A 19,208-nucleotide genomic window follows, 5' to 3' on the forward strand; every position below is an offset into this window, starting at 1 on the left:
ATGTAATGTATGTATACCGTGACTGCACCAGCAGAATAGTAAGTGCAGCTCTGGGGTATAATACAGGATGTAACTAAGGATCAGTACAGGATCAGTAATGTAATGTATGCACACAGTGACTGCACGAGCAGAATAGTAAGTGCAGCTCTGCAGCATAATACAGGATGTACCTTATGATCATTACAGGACAGTAGAGTGACTGCAGCAGCAGTAACTCAGGATCAGTAATGTATGTACACAGTGATAGTACCAGCAGAATAGTGAGTGCAGCTCTGGAGTATAACACAGGATGTAACTCAGGATCAGTACAGGATCAGTAATGTAATGTATGTACACGGTGACTGCACCAGCAGAATAGTGAGTGCAGCTCTGTGGTATAATACAGGATGTAACTCAGGATCAGTACAGGATAACTAATGTAATGTATGTATACCGTGACTGCACCAGCAGAATAGTAAGTGCAGCTCTGGAGTATAATACAGGATGTAACTCAGGATCAGTGCAGGATCAGTAATGTAATGTATGTACACAGTGACTCCACCAGCAGAATAGTGAGTGCAGCTCTGGAGTATAATACAGGATGTAACTCAGGATCAGTACAGGATCAGTAATGTATGTACACAGTGACTGCACCAGCAGAATAGTGAGTGCAGCACTGGGGTATAATACAGGATGTAACTCAGGATCAGTAGAGGATCAGTAATGTAATGTATGTACATGCAGCGCCCCAGAGTCCTGGTCGTTGCAGTACTGTGGCTCCGCCACTAAGGGGAGCTATGGTACGTCTGATGGCACTGAAGGAGTTCATCTGATCAGGTATCACAGACACCAATACATTTCACCGCCGGGCCTCCAGGGGGAGCTAAGGGTTCTATTCATTAGGCCACTCCCCACACACTGGTAAAACTGGGGGTCAGGCAGGAAGTTAGACAGAAGCTGACTGGGTTGGAACCAGGCAACACCTTGTGGCAGAAGGTGTTGCGGGAGAAGATTCGGTAGGGTCTCTGTCAGGGGTGGGATCCTGACAGAGGCTTGGCAACTTGAGCGAACGTAACGGGACCGTGCCTGCTCAGTATAGCGGCGGTACCCAAGGAGGGATTGAAAGCGAGATAGATTGTGCTGAGTGAGAAACGAGATCAAAGCAACAAGGAGAATACCAGTAGGGGTCGTGCTGTAAGACCGAGGCAACATCCTACTGAGGCACATAACCGGCGGCCGGAACGCCGAGGGAGTATTACAATATCAGCTTCAAGCAATACTCTAAACCAACGGCAGGACAGTCAGTCTATGGCGGGCTGTCTCACCTAAATCACCTATGCAGTCTTGGGGGGCAACTTGTGGAGAGGGGCGACTCTAGGGTCCCGGAAGAGCTCCGAGCCTACCCGTCATACGGGTGCCGTTCCAACCGTAACATCAGGGAGGGACGGAGGATTAGCAGAACATCATCTAATCGAGTTGTGAGGGAACTTAAGAAACGGACACAACAGTTGTGGGGACTTTCCGTAAGCACAGCAGGGAAGGACCGCAACACACAGCGCTAGGAGGTAGGCGCAGATTTCCACCTGTTAAGAGAACTCTGGAGGTGCCATTGGACCGGCCGGACTTGCGCAGCCTGGTGATTCGGACTCCGGACTGAGGACCCAGAGATCTTCAGTAAAGAGGTAAATAGACTGCAACCTGGTGTCCTCGTTATTTACTGCACCGCACCACTACAGCCTCACCACCACCATCATCCATCATATCTATCACTGTACGCCCCTCAGCAGGGTCACGGACCGGGCCTAGCCACCGTGACAACCCCAGAGCAGAGACTCAGAGGCCCGGTACCGGGTACCCCTCGGCCCTGCGGCAGTGGGGGCGCTACAACTTGGCGTCACGAACAGGATCTACTTAAGCCTGAAGAATCAGGTCATGTGTGCCTTGGAACTGTGATTTATCGTGCTTGGACTGTGCTTTATTACAAGGACTGTGTGTTGCCACTTGCCGCCAGAAGTTCCCGCCAAAACCGCCGCCATTACAGCGCTAAGGAGAGCGCAGGAGAAGAAGAAGGGCGTGGAGTGGGCGTGAACAAGCTGAAGAGCGCGAAAGACAATGGCCGCCCAGTCTAAATATCTCGGCCCCTTGAGGACATGTCCGTCAGCAGCCGAGATCCGCCTCCTGATCCTCAATGGTGGGCAGAGACAACGAAAACGAAACCGCCCACGAAGGAGAGAGCGGGAAAAGGACCAGGAAGAAGAAGTCAGTGACATGGAGGACGACATGGCGAGCCACCCGGAGCGGGAGCGTGGGGTCGGAGCCGAGGACTCCCCCAGCTACCCGGAGAGGCACCGCAGCCAGACCTCCACAGCTGACGCTGACCTCCAGCAGACCAAAGCGGACGAGCTGACCCACCAACTCCTGCAGACGCAGCTGAGCACTGAGGCCGGGTGGAAGAAGACCATCATCGGGAGCCTCGCCAGACGTCTGTCGGCAGCCTCGTTTGGTCCAGAGCAAGAAGGAAGTTACAGCACTCCAAAGCCAGAAAGCAAGGCTCTGCCAGAAAGCGAGATGCTGCAAACGGAGATGACAACGCCGCAGCGCGAGGCCCTGCAACCAGCGCTACAGGCCGCAGTGGAGACGGAGCAGACCGGCACCGGAGGGACCGCATCTGAAGCAGGTATGAAGGACGACCCTGCCCTGACGACCGACACCACTCCAGTGACTGCTGGTGCCCCAGCTGCTGACTCCGTTCCAGTGACTGATCTTGCAGCAGCCGCTACCTCTGCTGCAGCAAATGCCCATACTCAAGCTGCGCAGACCTCCATCGCTGCGCATGATTTAACTGTACATGAAAGACGGATTAACGGCGTTTGTCCAGCACTGGGTGCAACCCTGGACCTCACTTTGCCCAGGCCAAGAAGGGTTAAGTGCCAGGTGCAGCCCTGGAAGCCATCCAACTAAACCTCGGAAACCTGAAACTGTACATAGTTAACTGTTTGTTTCCCTGCTTTTTGCTACTTTAAACCCGACCTGGGTTATTCTTAAAGGGATCCCTTTGTTTACCCGGGATCCCTTCTTCTGCTTTTTGTTTTGTTTCCTGTTTATTCATCATTGAAAGAACTGCTGGATCATGAACAGTGCATGATACAAACTGCTTGTAAATAGTCTGCACCTTCTTAAAGGTGCTCCCTACTGGTTTTACTTAAAGAAGGACTCTTTGTGAAGTTACCGCACCGGAGCCTTTGCTGAGTATGGACTGGTAGCTTGAGAAGATGTGCTACCTCATAGAGACTTGGTCCCCTCTTAAAGGGGATGTTCACTTGTTGCATTTAAAGGATAGTATTGCTTTAAGACTGAAAGATAGCAATAATGTCTTGACAGAAAGAAAGTGATGATGATGCTTACATGTAAAAGTTATGTGTATTTAACAAGTTAATTGTGGAAAATGTTTGATAATGTTGATAGAAAGATGAGGACAGAGAGTGAACCCGTACGGGGTTAGTTAGCGAGTCCTCTTAGGAGCCTTGAAGAAATGGCTCATTGATCCTAAACTGAAGGTAATGTTATGTTCTATACTGTGTATAGTAGTTGAAAAGACAGAAGGCTCGGGCTGAAAGGAGCGGTCCTGTAAGAAAGGAGAGGCAGTAGGTCTGGCGCCGTTAGGACAGGCGGTCCTGCAGATTTAAAGAAGGAGAATGTAAAAGTTAAATTGCCTTATAATGTGATTATAAGAAGGTCTTTAGCGGATTCAGAGTGTACGTCCTTAAAGGCAATGTTAAATTATTGTTCAAAAATTTGTACTAAGTAGAATACCCGGTTGGGTAAGAAAAGTTATTTATAGCATGTTGCTATGATATTTCACCATGTTTGTAACGTTCAAGTGTTCTTACCTCCCATAAAGGGAAGCTCTGTTTAAATATGCTTATTGTTATTGCACTCAACAAATTGTATGTCTTTTTGCTAACCTGTATTGTTGTTTTCTTCCCAGTCCCGGAGTACTGGATTTAACCGGGGGGGAGTGCAGCGCCCCAGAGTCCTGGTCGTTGCAGTACTGTGGCTCCGCCACTAAGGGGAGCTATGGTACGTCTGATGGCACTGAAGGAGTTCATCTGATCAGGTATCACAGACACCAATACATTTCACCACTGGGCCTCCAGGGGGAGCTAAGGGTTCTATTCATTAGGTCACTCCCCACACACTGGTAAAACTGGGGGTCAGGCAGGAAGTTAGACAGAAAGCTGACTGGGTTGGAACCAGGCAACACCTTGTGGCAGAAGGTGTTGCGGGAGAAGATTCGGTAGGGTCTCTGTCAGGGGTGGGATCCTGACAGAGGCTTGGCAACTTGAGCGAACGTAACGGGACCGTGCCTGCTCAGTATAGCGGCGGTACCCAAGGAGGGATTGAAAGCGAGATAGATTGTGCTGAGTGAGAAACGAGATCAAAGCAACAAGGAGAATACCAGTAGGGGTCGTGCTGTAAGACCGAGGCATCATCCTACTGAGGCGCATAACCGGCGGCCGGAACGCCGAGGGAGTATTACAATATCAGCTTCAAGCAATACTCTAAACCAACGGCAGGACAGTCAGTCTAAGGCGGGCTGTCTCAACTACATCACCTATGCAGTCTTGGGGGGCAACTTGTGGAGAGGGGCGACTCTAGGGTCCCGGAAGAGCTCCGAGCCTACCCGTCATACGGGTGCCGTTCCAACCGTAACATCAGGGAGGGACGGAGGATTAGCAGAACATCATCTAATCGAGTTGTGAGGGAACTTAAGAAACGGACACAACAGTTGTGGGGACTTTCCGTAAGCACAGCAGGGAAGGACCGCAACACACAGCGCTAGCAGGTAGGCGCAGATTTCCACCTGTTAAGAGAACTCTGGAGGTGCCATTGGACCGGCCGGACTTGCGCAGCCTGGTGATTCGGACTCCGGACTGAGGACCCAGAGATCTTCAGTAAAGAGGTAAATAGACTGCAACCTGGTGTCCTCGTTATTTACTGCACCGCACCACTACAGCCTCACCACCACCATCATCCATCATATCTATCACTGTACGCCCCTCAGCAGGGTCACGGACCGGGCCTAGCCACTGTGACAACCCCAGAGCAGAGACTCAGAGGCCCGGTACCGGGTACCCCTCGGCCCTGCGGCAGTGGGGGCGCTACATACACAGTGACTGTACGAGCAGAATAGTGAGTGCAGCTCTGCGGCATAATACAGGATGTAACTCCGGATCAGTACAGGACAGTAGAGTGACTGCAGCAGCAGAATAGCTGTCTGACAAATTAAAGGGGTTGTCAGACCTTAACTTCAAGTATGCAGTCAGTCTATGACTATGCGTGCTGTGAGGATTCTCTGGTGGGCGGCCATGAGAAAACAAGTATGTGATTTACATACTCCTGGCCACATTCCGGCTAGACGTGGCCAACCGTGCTCAATGCACTTACACTGAGCGACACTTCGCACGTCTAGTGGGCATGTTACCCCATATATGTATCTCGCATACTTGCTGCCATGTACCTCCACTCTCGGCAGCGGAGAATTCCTACAGCATGCAGTGCAGGCAATTTTAGTATTCACAAATCTGCAGTCACACAGAGAGACAGTGGACTTGTGTCCTAAGGCCGGACAACCCCTTTTAAGTGAACCAGCTGGCACATGCTGCCTAAGCCACGGGCATCATGTATCAGGCAGTGGCTATATGATCCCTGCCAGGTATGTGTGACCCTGAGACACTGCAGCCTTCCAGAGAAAAACCTAGATTATAATCACTGGGGTCCGAGCTGCGCTGTAGACTAGTCAGACTGGCGGATCCCCTGCGGTTCTCCCTGCCCGCTGCCCTGGAGTGACAGGTCTCTGTCTATACATGTGTAGTATACCATTCATGCAGTGGTCCAGGAGAGATGGTGCCAGGAGGATCTATGGGATGAAGCCAGCACAGGCAATATGACGCCTTGAGCTCTGCCTTTGGTGTAGATGTTACTTGGACACGCATCATCCACCTAACCCTGGTGTAGACCCCGCACAGCAGTCCCTAATGGCAGTGACCTCCACCTCACCGTCCGCCATGTCACCCTGCACGTCGCTCTCACCTTGTTAGATTTGCAGTCCCAGAGATTTCATACATTCTTTATAGGCTTGGATTAGGTCCTGGCACTTTTCTTCTCCTCTGTCCACGGCACTGCAGTAACGAGAGCAAGCAGCACGTTACAGTCACACTCCTGCCGGCATATGGAGTCTGCCTATATTCAGGCCTCACTTTTATTGACAATGTATTGTCATCTAACTTTCTCAGAAACAGACATTCCTATCTGCCTTCGCTGTGCGCTCCCACCCTGGAGTCCTAGACAATATTGCAGGGATTTGTCTATTCTGCAAACATCTGAGAGTCAAGGACGGACTTATTGGTGCAACGTGTGCCGCACATGTCTGAGATTTTGAAAAGCTGCAAAAATTTTTGCAAATGTTTTCCTACACTCTTTAGTGATTTTATGTACACCGAGATTTTTGGCATAAATTTTGCAAAACTCCGGGCCAAAAAGTGGCAAAGAAGGCTAAAGACAAACATAAAGACCATTTTTGACTTTGGACAAAATTCTTGAACCGTGTGCGCCATTTTGAAGAATTAGGTGCAAAAAAGGTAAGAAATATCTCAAGCCAAAAAAGTTACTTAAACCCCCCTCCCCTCACATAATTAATGGGGTGGGGGGCATCTTTGTGTTTTATTTTCTTAGTTCCATGTGTAATAGAATCAGTGTTATAGCACCCTCTTGTGGTGTAGTGCTGTAACATCACACTAAAATATGTGCAGTACCTCGTCAGAGAGGAAGAGCAATTCTAAGGCTATGTGCACACGTTGCGGATTAGGCTTAGGAATTTCTGGTGCGGATTCTGCATCTCTTGGCAGAAAACGCAGGTGCGGATTTGATGCGTTTTTTTGTGCGGATTTCTTGCGTTTTTTACCCCTGCGGATTTCTATAATGGAATGGGTACAAAAACACTGCAGATCCGCAAAAAAGAAGTGACATGCTACTTTTTATTCGCAGCGTTTCTGCATGGAATTTTCCGCACCATTAGCACAGCATTTTATTTTTTAATATTGATTTACATTGTAGTGTAAATCACTTGCGTTTCTGCACCACAAAAAAACAATCCGCAACGTGTGTGCATAGCCTTAAAGTCTATATTCACTTTTTAACCCCTTTACAAGCAGAGAGGTATTTCCGTTTTCGCTCCCCTTCTTCCCAGAGCCATAACTTTTTTTTTTTTTCCCGTCAATATGGCCATGTGAGGGCTTATTTTTTGTGGGACGAGTTGTGCTTTTGCACAACACCATTGGTTTTACCATATCGTGTACTAAAAAAAGGGAAAAAATTCCAAGTGCAGTGAAATTGCAAAAAAACGCAATTTAACATTTTTTTTTAAATTTTTTACCATGTTCACTAAATACTGAAACTGACCTGCCATTATGATTCTCCAGGTCATTATGAGTTTATAGACATCTTTTTTTATTTAAGAGGTGAAAAAAAAAAATCCAAATTTTGTTGAAAAAATGGCGCCATTTTCCGATACCCGTAGCAGCTCCATTTCTCGTGATCTGGGGCTGGGCGAGGGCTTACATTTTGCGCTCCGAGCTGATGTTTTTATTTATACCATTTTTGTGCAGATAGGTTCTTTTGATCGCCCGTTATTGCATTTTAATGCAATGTAGCGGCGACCAAAAAAATGTAATTCTTTTTCTATATTGATATATCGGGCAATTCTGAACGCGGCGATACCAAATATGTGTATGTTTGATTTTTTTTTTCTTTGTTTTATTTTGAATGGGGCGAAAGGGGGGTGATATATCAGCGCCCAGTGCCGCAGCCTGCAAAAACAGGGGGATTCCGACATCGGTATACTATTACGCCCGATGGCGGAAAGGGGTTAATGACACTTGCCACGGGACTTATGATACAAGCCAAACCAGACACTATTTTCAGATGCATAACCTATAAATCTCCTTATGCTAGTTTGACTCTCCGCAATAGAGACGTTACCCTTTAGATCCCCATCAGAAACCTCTCACCCAGCCAAATTCGAACTCCTGCTTTGCACTGAGGAGGGGCAAACATCCTGAAACACCTATTTGCAAATAGATTCTCTGGCTGGCTTTTAATCCAAGTCGTGTGGCAAGGTTTATTTCTAGGATTGCTTCCTCCAATAGTTGGCGATAGCGTTCAACTCCTCTTCCTCTCTGAAGACATACATTTTCAAATTTATTTTCCTAGAGGAGCATTGCACGGCCTATAAGTCTCCTTACACTTGGCACTCTCCAAAAGGAAAATTGTTACCAGTTTGGACATCACACTGAAGGCATATGCGCCCTTATGACCTGGATGGGTGATTTTACCCTAAAAGCAACTAAGACATAGTAGACCCCAAAATATATACCTTAAACTGACATAGAATTATGTAATCTCTGCCCAGAAACTAATTTTCATTTAAGATACTAAAAAACCCCTGCAAAACCAAAAATCAGAATGATATTCCATCTTCTCTATTCACAGCCAGAGCTGCATTCAGAATCCTTTTAGCAGCAGTGTGATGGCAAAGACAACTTACCAGGATCCCATATTGCATCGGTGAGTGTACTGCTGAGGCCAGTGATTGGCTGCAGACATATCATGGCTGCAGCATAAAGACCATTGTGGAGAAGGAACACGGGGGGGTTTATCAGGGGAGAAATATGCCTCCTTAATTTATGCCATTTACCTCCTATGGCCAAGCAGGGCCGGTTTTAGGCAAAGTGGGGCCCTAGGCAAAGTTTATAATGGGGCCCCAAATGCTAACATATTGCACATCACACAGAAGCATTTCGTTTGTATTTACATTCCCTGAGTTCAGGCCGCTAAACGAGTGTGATCGACAATACTGAAGTTGTTGGACGCTTGTTTTCCGGCCTCTTTCCACCTTCTGAGAAAGAATGATGGGACAGAACCATCACTAATAGATCACTAACAGATCACCATATAGTATCATGTTATCAGCAGCACATCTACAGTTTACATCGGCGATGTGCTGCTGAGAACAATGATTTTTATTCCGGCATAAACAATCCAATCACCCAATGAATATGCAGCATTTTGCTTGTTTAGTATAATACACCCCATACTCCTCCATATATTATAATGTACACCACAGTCCTCCATATTGTAAAATGCACACCCCATAGTGCTCCATATAATATAATGTGCCCCATAGTCCTCCTTGTAGTATAATACACTCCTCATAGTCCTCCATATATTAAAATACACTCCTCGGTCCTCCATATATTCATAATACACTCCTCACAGTGCTCCATATAGTATAATGCACCGCCATAGTCATCCATGTAGTACAATTCACTTCCCATAGTATAATGCACCCCATAGTTCTTCATATAGTATAATGTATTCCCCATAGTCCTCAATACAGTACAATGCAGCCCACATATAGTATAATGCAGCCACCACCCCAGAGTATAATGCAGCCACCCCACAGAGTATAATGCAGCCCCCCAGAGTATAATGTAACCCCCCCACAGAGTATAATGTAACCTCCCCATAGAATATAATGCAGCCCCCCCATAGAGTATGATGCAATCACCCCTCATAGAATATAAATATAATACACCCCCCCCATAGAATATAATGTAGCCCTGAACAGGATATAATACAGCCCACCTCCCCATAGAATATAATGTAGCCCCATCAATAATAATAATCTTTATTTTTATATAGCGCTAACATATTCCACAGCGCTTTACAGTTTGCACACATTATCATCACTGTCCCCGATTGGGCTCACAATCTAAATTCCTTATCAGTATGTCTTTGGAAAGAGTATGCAATCATCCCTCATAAAATCTAATAAAGCCCCCCACAGAATATAATGCAGCCCCCCATAGTTTATAGCACAGCCTCCTCCATAGAATAATGTATAATGTACCCCCCAAATATATAACAGTCACATAGTATATAACACAGCCTCCCCCATAGAATATAATATACCCCCATAGTATACAGCACAGCCCACATAGTAGTATATAGCACTGCCACGTACTATAGAGCACAGCCCACACAGTAGTATATAGAAAAGCCCACACAGTAGCATACAGCACTGCCCATACAGTAGTATACAGCACAGCCTACACAGTAGTATACAGCACTGCCCAAACAGTAGTATACAGCACTGCCCACACAGTAGTATACAGCACTGCCCACACAGTAGTATACAGCACAGCCTACACAGTAGTATACAGCACAGCCCACACAGTAGTATACAGCACAGCCCACACAGTAGTATACAGCACAGCCCACACAGTAGTATACAGCACAGCCCACACAGTAGTATACAGCACTGCCTACACAGTAGTGTACAGCACTGCCTACACAGTAGTGTACAGCACTGCCTACACAGTAGTATACAGCACTGCGCACACAGTAGTATACAGCACTGCCTACACAGTAGTATACAGCACTGCCCACACAGTAGTATACAGCACTGTCCACACAGTAGTATACAGCACTGCCCACACAGTAGTATACAGCACTGCCCACACAGTAGTATACAGCACTGCCCACACAGTAGTATACAGCACTGCCCACACAGTAGTATACAGCACTGCCTACACAGTAGTATACAGCACTGCCTACACAGTAGTATACAGCACTGCCTACACAGTAGTATACAGCACTGCCTACACAGTAGTATACAGCACTGCCTACACAGTAGTATACAGCACTGCCTACACACACCAAGTAGTCTTCTGAGACTGGGAGACCTCTTCTAGGCACAAACAGCCACTCAATGGACAGAGGCAGTAATGGGATATGACATTCTGCAGCCTGAGAGACAACAGGAACTCAGCAGAATTTTGAATGCAGCTCTGGATGTGACTGTAGTATAAGACATTATGTAACTCAAGAGCAATATGAAATCCAGAATATGAACACATGATAAAGAAATATGAAATTCTGTATACTGAAATTTAGGCCGGGATCACACATGCGAGAAATACGGCCGAGTCTCGCATGTTAATACCTGGCATTGCCGCCGCCACTCAGGAGCGGAGCGTGCGGGTACATAGCAGCATAGCATAGCAGTACATGGAGCTGCATGCTCCGCTCCTGAGTGACGGCGGCAATGACGAGTATTAACATGCAAGACTCGGACGTATTTCTCGCATGTGTGATCCCGGCCTAACTGGAAGAAAAAAAAACTTTGAAAAATTCTGACTGCAGCTCTGGCTGTGACCTGTTTTCTCCAGATTAATGCAAGTTACCAAGTATGTAAATATTATCGGCGTTCTATATAGGGTAATGGATCAATGCCTGTGGGTCACATCTGGAGAGTAACAAGAAGAACGTCATTGGTTCCTAGTAGATCCAGTGGATTATTAGGTCTCTGTGAATGAAAGGTGCTATAAGTGCTCAGTGACCCCCATCATGCACCAGGTCCGGAATGCAGAAACGTGTTCCAGAACATTCTCAGCCTGATGGCCCGAGGCCGATCTGTGCTCTTCATTTCCTGCTCGGCGCACAAACCGAGAGGACATGGGTCATGGAGCAGATGGCACAATCACAAGAAGACACGAGAGCCCCGATGTGCACATTTATAGAGTGTACAGGGTTAATCCTGGCGTTTCCATGCCACTATCGGTGAATTTGGGGCCCCTCCAGGTCTGGTTATAGGGCCCCTTTATCACTAATTTTGTCTCTGTTAGCGTGTTTTCATTTTTTGACCGGTAGGTTAGGATTGTGCTGCGCGCCTCCTCCCTGTGTATGTCAGGCAGATAGGGAAATATGGGGGACTTGTTACTGTAGATAAGGAGATGACTGCGCCTGTGGTCAGAGGATAGGAGTAGTAGAAGATAGCTAATCGTGGAAAGGGTTAAAAAAAGCGCCTAATCATCCTATAGTGAAAAATTCTGCAATTTCCAATATGCTTTGTGCTCCGATTCCTCCCCATTTTCAGCATCTCTGCTTGCTGCCTATGAATGCGAACACTTTTCAGAGGTTGCCCCTTTATAGATTTATTACTTCCCTCAGCTGAAAATTTGCTATGATTGTACTCAGTCTAGACCGGTGGGCACAACGTTTTTTGGTCCAAGGGCCACACTGTCCCGCTAAACCAACCCGGGGGCGCAGTAAAAATTAAAGGGGTATTAGCTTACCTTGTAGCATAGTGGAAGCATATACCATAAATGTCTGCTTACAGGACTCTCACCTCCCAAAATGAGCCCCTCTGAGGCCGTGTGCTCATGATGAGTTTTTCATGCGTTTTGACTTTGCTTTTTTTTTTTGTTGCATCAAAAACATGGCGTCTTACATTTCAAGCAGAGCAGATGGATTTATAGAGATATCCGGCCCCGTGTGCTTTATGTTACTCAGTGTATACTGACCCACGGTGCGGGGTTTCAAATCCACAACATGTCAATTTCTCTTACAGGTACGCTGAGTTATTTGGGCATAATTTACCCATGGACTTGTATTAAAATCCACAGGTAAAACCGCAAAGGAAATACAACAAGAGCGCATGGAATCCACAACCTAAGTATATCAATAAAGTTTTGTTAAAGGGAACCTGTCACCACGTTTTTGGAAGATGGGATAAAAATAGCGTTAAATAGGGGCAGAGGTGGGCGTTACATTAGTGTGTTTGTTATGCGTTTATTACCCACCTAAGTTGCCGAAATACCTTTGCAAAGTCTCCGTTTTCGCCTGTCAATCAGGCTGGTCTGGTCAAAAGGGCGTGTTGTCTTCCCCCAGATTTTGCGTAGTTTTCCGTTGGTGGCGTAGTGGTGTGCGCATGTCCAAGGTCCCGAATCCTCTGCCAGGGGATTTAAAAGAGCGCGCTGTTTGTTATTTCATTGGTGATCGGTGGGCGCGGCCATCTTCCTTTGGCCGCGCGTGCGCAGAAGCGGCGCTCTGCTGGCCGCGGCTTCAGGAAAATGGCCGCAGGATGCTGCGCGTGCGCAGATGGATATCGCGGCGGCCATTTTCCTGCCGCTTCTGCGCACGCGCGGCCAAAGGAAGATGGCCGCGCCCACCGATCACCAATGAAATAACGAACAGCGCGTTCTTTTAAATCCCCTGGCAGAGGATTCGGGACCTTGCGCATGCGCACACCACTACGCCACCAACGATAAACTACGCAAAATCTGGGGGAAGACAACACGCCCTTTTGACCAGACCAGCCTGATTGACAGGCGAAAACGGAGACTTTGCAAAGGTATTTCGGCAACTTAGGTGGGTAATAAACGCATAACAAACACACTAATGTAACGCCCACCTCTGCCCCTATTTAACGCTATTTTTATCCCATCTTCCAAAAACGTGGTGACAGGTTCCCTTTAAAGCCAAATACCAGGAAGTATCAAAAACAAAGCAGCTTTATTTAAAACATACAGTAACATGCAAAAAAGAGACAAAAAACACAGCGTCAAAATTGGCAATAAAACTCATGTTAAAAAAAATGCACACAAACGCATGAGAAATGCAAGTAAGCTGCTGTAATTTAAACAATAGATGCAGAAATTCTGCAGCCTCAAACCTCACCGAAAGCTCATTGTGGGAACGTTGCTTAATGGTACATTCACACTGAGGTTTTTACACGAGGATTTAGAAATTGATTCTGTTCCTATATACACATCAAAAATCACGTCAAATACTGAATACGTTGCCGACTGATTTTTAGTGGGAAAAGCTCCTTTAGTGCACACAGTTCTGTTTTCTTCACGTTATTTGTAATAGTTTGCAGTTTTAATAATTCAAAGTTTATTCAAAGAGTATTTGAAGCATTTTTAGGTGGATTTGCTGTAAAATCTGCTTCTAAATACTTGTAAAAACTCTGTGAATAATATGTGGGCTCATACTGTATATAATAGGGTTTATGTGGGGCTCATACTGTATATGGGGTCTATGTGGGGGTTCATACTGTATATAGAGGTCTTTGATAGGGGCTAATACTGTATATGGGGTCTATGTGGGGGTTCATACTGTATACAGAGGTCTTTGATAGGGGCTAATACTGTATATGGGGTCTATGTGGGGGCTCATACTGTATACAGAGGTCTCTGGTAGGGGCTCATACTGTATATGGGGTCTATGTGGGGGTTCATACTGTATACAGAGGTCTTTGGTAGGGGCTCATACTGTATATGGGGTCTATGTGGGGGCTCATACTGTATATATGGGTCTATGTGGGGGTTCATACTGTATATAGAGGTATATGTAGAGGCTCATATTGTATATAGAGGGGCTATGTGGAGCTCATACATATAGGGGTATGCAAGCATATTAAATTCTGCTTAACCCTTTTACCCCCCAAGGTGGTTTGCACGTTAATGAGCAGGCTTATTTTTACAATTTTGACCAGTGTAACTTTATGAGATAATAACTCTGGAACGCTTTAACGATAAGTCACACAAAATAGTTAATAAATAATATTTCCCACATGTGTACTTTACATCAGCACAATTTTTTAAACAAAATATGTTTTTTTATTAGGCAGCTATAAGGATTAAAATTTGACCAGCGATTTCTCATTTTTTCAACAAATTTACAAAACCAATTTTTTTAGGGACCACCTCACACTTGAAGTTACCTTGAGTCGTCTATATGAACGGAAATACTCAAAAGTGACACCATTCTAAAAACTTCACCCCTCAAGGTGCTCAAAACCAAATGTGGGAAAAAAATGAACATTTTACTTTTTCTTACAAAAATGTAACTTGAGGCCCAATTTTTTTATTATCACAAGGGTAACAGGAAAAATGCCCCCCCCCCAATTTGTTGTGCAATTTCTCCTGAGCATTCCGATACCCCATATGTGGGGAAAAGTACTGTTTAGGCGCATGACAGAGCTCAAAAGGGAAGGAGCACCATTTGACTTTTTGAATTAAAAATTGGCTGGAACAATTAGCGAACATCATGTCGTGTTTGAAGAGCCCCTGATGTACCAAAACAGTAAAAATTCCATTTTGGAAACTAGACCTCTTAGAGAACTTAACTAGATATATAGTGAGCACATTGAACCCCCTGGTGTTTCACAGAAGTTTATAACCGTGAAAAAAAAAAAAATCACATTTTCCCCACTAAAAAAAATTTTTGCCCCAAATTTTGCATTTTCATAAGGGTAACAGGAGAAATTGCACCATGTAAATTGTTGTGCAATTTTTCCTGAGTATGCCGATGCCACATATGTGGGGGAAAACTACTTTTTATGCACAGTGCAAAGCTCAGAAGGGAAGATCTCCATATTGAATTTCTGATTTTGCTGGAACGGTTTGAGGGTGCCATGTCACATAGGCAGAGCCCCTGAGGTGCCAGAATGGCAGAAATTCCCTATATGTGAACTCATTTTACAAACTACTCTCCCCAATGAATTCATGTAGGGGTGCAGTGATCATATTGACACCACATGTGCCTCATAGAATTTTATACTATTGAGCGGTGAAGAAAGAATAAATTAAATCTTTACTACTAAAATATTGTTTTAGCCCCAAGCACTTAATTTTTCTAAGGGCTAATAGGAAAAGTTTTTCAACAAACTGAGGTCGACTTTTTCCTGAGTGTGCCAATACCCTACATGTAATCGGGAAATATGCAGTGCAAAGCTCAGAAGGGAAGGAGAGCCATATTATAGTGCAGATTTTACTGTTCTGGTTTGCGGGTGCCATGGCCCACTGGGAGAGCCCCTGAGGTGCCAGCACAGCAGAACCCCCCATAAGTGACACCATTTTACAAACTACACCTCTCAACAAATAAATCTAGGGGTGTGTCACAAAATGTTTTTACCATTGTTTAGTAAAGAAAAAATAATTACATTTTTACCACCCAAATTTTGTTTTAGCTCCAGATTTTACATTTTCACACAAGAAGTGAATAAAAATGGCACCTTAATTTTCACACGGCGAGACTCAGGAGGGATTAAGGGCTATTTGCCTGCTGGAGAGCAGATTTTCCTCGTATAGTTTGCGGACTCCATATGCAGCGCCCCCAGACGCAGGGCTGCGGGGCACTCGGTACCGGGCCTCTCTGTCTCGGTCTTGGGGTTGTCACGGTGGCTAGACCCGGTCCGTGACCCTGCTAAGGGGCGTCCAATGAAAGGTGTGATGGTGATGGTGCGTGGTGCAGGTCGCGATGAATAACGAGGACACAGGGTTGCAGTCTCTTTACCTCTTTACTGAAGGCTTCAGGATCCTCAATCCAGAGTACTGCTAACAGGGCTGGCTGAGACCGGCCGGTCCGAAGGCACGTCCAGAGTTCCCTTTGCAGGTGGAAATCTGTGCCTACCTTCTAGCGCCTGTGTGTTGTAGTACTTCCCTGCTGAGCACCACGGGATAGTCCTCGCAACTGTTGTGTCTGCTTCTGATGTTCTTTTCCCACAACTCTCGTTCCTATTCTGATGTTCGTTCTCTCCGTCCCCCAGATGATATGGCTAGGACGCACCCGTATGACGGGTAGGCCTGGAGTTCTTCCGGGACCCTAGAGTCGCCCCTCTCCCACAATTGCCCCCTATGTCTGCTTAGGTGATTTAGGTGAGACAGCCAACCTATAATTAACTGTCCTGCCGTTGGTTTAAAGTAATGCTTGGAGCCTAATACTTCCTCGGCGTTCCGGCCACCGGCTACGCACCTCAGTAGGATGTTGCCTCGATCTTACGGCACGACTCCTACTGGTGTTATCTCCTTTTTGCTGTGATCTCGTTTCTCACTTCTCCACAATAAACCTCGCTTCTTGTCCTTTCTTGAGATACCGCCGCAATTTCGTGCAGGCGTGGTTCCTTAACGTTCTGACTTGTTCACTAGGCCTCTGTCAGGATCCCACCCCTGACAGGGACCCCCCTGAGTCTTTCCCCGCAACACTCTCTTCCACAGGATGTTGCCTGGTTCCAACCCAGTCAGCTTTCTGTCTAACTTTCTATCCAACCCCCAGTTTTACCAGATTGTGAGGAGTGGCCTAATACATAGTACCCTTTGCTCCCCCTGGAGGCCAGACTGTGAAGTGTATTGGTGCCTGTGATACCTGGTCAGATGAACTCATTCAGTGCAATCAGACGTACCATCACTCCCCTTAGTGGCGGAGCAACAGTACTGCAACGACCAGGACTCTGGGGCGCTGCACATATACAGAGCACCTAAGTGCTAGAAGAGCAGAATCCCTCCCTCTGAAGCTTTAACTTCTGCATCATCTATATATCTATCTATATATATAATTGTCTAAGGGTTTTTCTGTCTGTCTGTCCTGGAAATCCCGCGTATCTGATTGGTCAAGGCCGCCAGGCCTCGACCAATCCGCGACGGGCACAGTATCGACGTAGATGTCATAATGGTTGCCATGGCGACGATGATGTCATAAAGGTTGCCTCGACCAATCAGCGACAGGCCTTGACCAATCAGATACGCGGGATTTCCAGGACAGACAGACAGAAAAACCCTTAGACAATTATATATATAGACTAGACTGTGGCCCGATTCTAACGCATCGGGTATTCTAGAATATGCATGTCCCCGTAGTATATGGACAATGATGATTCCAGAATTCGCGGCAGACTGTGCCCGTCGCTGATTGGTCGAGGCAACCTTTATGACATCATCGTTGCCATGGCAACCATTATGACATCTACGTCGATACTGTGCTCATCGCTGATTGGTCGAGGCCTGGCGGCCTCGACCAATCAGAGAGGCGGGATTTCCAGGACAGACAGACAGACAGACAGACAGACAGACAGACAGACAGACGGAAAAACCCTTAGACAATTATATATATAGATGGTTGCCATGGCGACGATGATGTCATAAAGGTTGCCTCGACCAATCAGCGACGGGCACAGTCTGCCGCAAATTCTGGAATCATCATTGTCCATATACTACGGGGACATGCATATTCTAGAATACCCGATGCGTTAGAATCGGGCCACAATCTAGTCTATATATATAATTGTCTAAGGGTTTTTCTGTCTGTCCTGGAAATCCTGCGTCTCTGATTGGTCGAGGCCGCCAGGCCTCTATCGACGTAGATGTCATAATGGTTGCCATGGCGACGATGATGTCATAAAGGTTGCCTCGACCAATCAGCGACGGGCACAGTATCGACGTAGAAATCCCGCGTCTCTGACTGGTCGAGGCCGCCAGGCCTCTATCGACGTAGATGTCATAATGGTTGCCATGGCAACGATGATGTCATAAAGGTTGCCTCGACCAATCAGCGACGGGCACAGTCTGCCACGAATTCTGGAATCATCATTGTCCATATACTACGGGGACATGCATATTCTAGAATACCCGATGCGTTAGAATCGGGCCACAGTCTAGTTTTAATATAATTTGCATTTTAAGTCCTCATCATTTTTAAATATATCTGCTTGCTGTCAATAAATATGTATATGCTTTAGGCCTCCTTCACACATCCGTATAAAACACATACATGAAAAACTGGACGTGATGTCCTCAGTGTTCCCCATTAGTGTTCGCCATCAGTGTTCTCCATCAGTGTGCCATCAATGTCCTCAATCAGTGTTCTCCATCGGTATGCCATCAGTGTCCTCCATCATTGTCCTCCATCGTTGACCTCCGTCGGTGTTCTCCATCAATGCGCCATCGATATTCCCCATCAGTGTTTTTTTCGATCGGTGTTCTCCATCAGTGTTTTTGATCAGTGTGCCATCAGTGTTCTCCATCAATGTCCTCCATTGGTATGCCATCAGTGTCCTCCATCATTGTCCTCCATCGTTGACCTCCATCGGTGTTCTCCATCAATGCGCCATCAGTATTCTCCATCAGTGTTTTTTTCGATCGGTGTTCTCCATCAGTGTTCCTCATCAGTGTCCTCCATCAGTGTTCTCCATCAGTGTTCTCCATCAATGTCCTCCATCAGTGTTCTCCATCAATGTCCTCCATCAGTGTTTTCGATCAGTGTCCCATCAGTGTTCTCATCAGTGTCCCATCAGTGTTCTCATCAGTGTGCCATCAGTGTTCCCCATCAGTGTTTTCGATCAGTGTTATCAATCAGTGTTCTCCATCAGTGTTTTTGATCAGTGTGCCATCAGTGTTCTCCATCAATGTCCTCCATCAGTGTTTTCGATCAGTGTCCCATCAGTGTTCTCCATCAGTGTTCCCTATCAGTGTTTTTGATCAGTGTGCCATCAGTGTTCTCCATCAATGTCCTCCATCAGTGTTTTCGATTAGTGTCCCATCAGTGTT

The 19,208-nt window shown here is 46.2% G+C and overlaps 1 long non-coding RNA gene across 1 annotated transcript in view; it reads right to left on the reverse strand.

Annotated features, from left to right (window-relative positions):
* LOC143764649 (uncharacterized) overlaps positions 1-19,208 on the reverse strand; it is a 46,642-nt gene that overhangs the window by 10,669 nt on the left and 16,765 nt on the right. Inside the window, exon 2 of the long non-coding RNA XR_013213246.1 lies at positions 6,073-6,161. This is a non-coding gene — a long non-coding RNA (uncharacterized LOC143764649). The remainder of the gene's footprint in view (positions 1-6,072; positions 6,162-19,208) is intronic.

This window comes from Ranitomeya variabilis, chromosome 4 (assembly GCF_051348905.1).
Source record: "Ranitomeya variabilis isolate aRanVar5 chromosome 4, aRanVar5.hap1, whole genome shotgun sequence".
NCBI lineage: Eukaryota > Metazoa > Chordata > Amphibia > Anura > Dendrobatidae > Ranitomeya > Ranitomeya variabilis.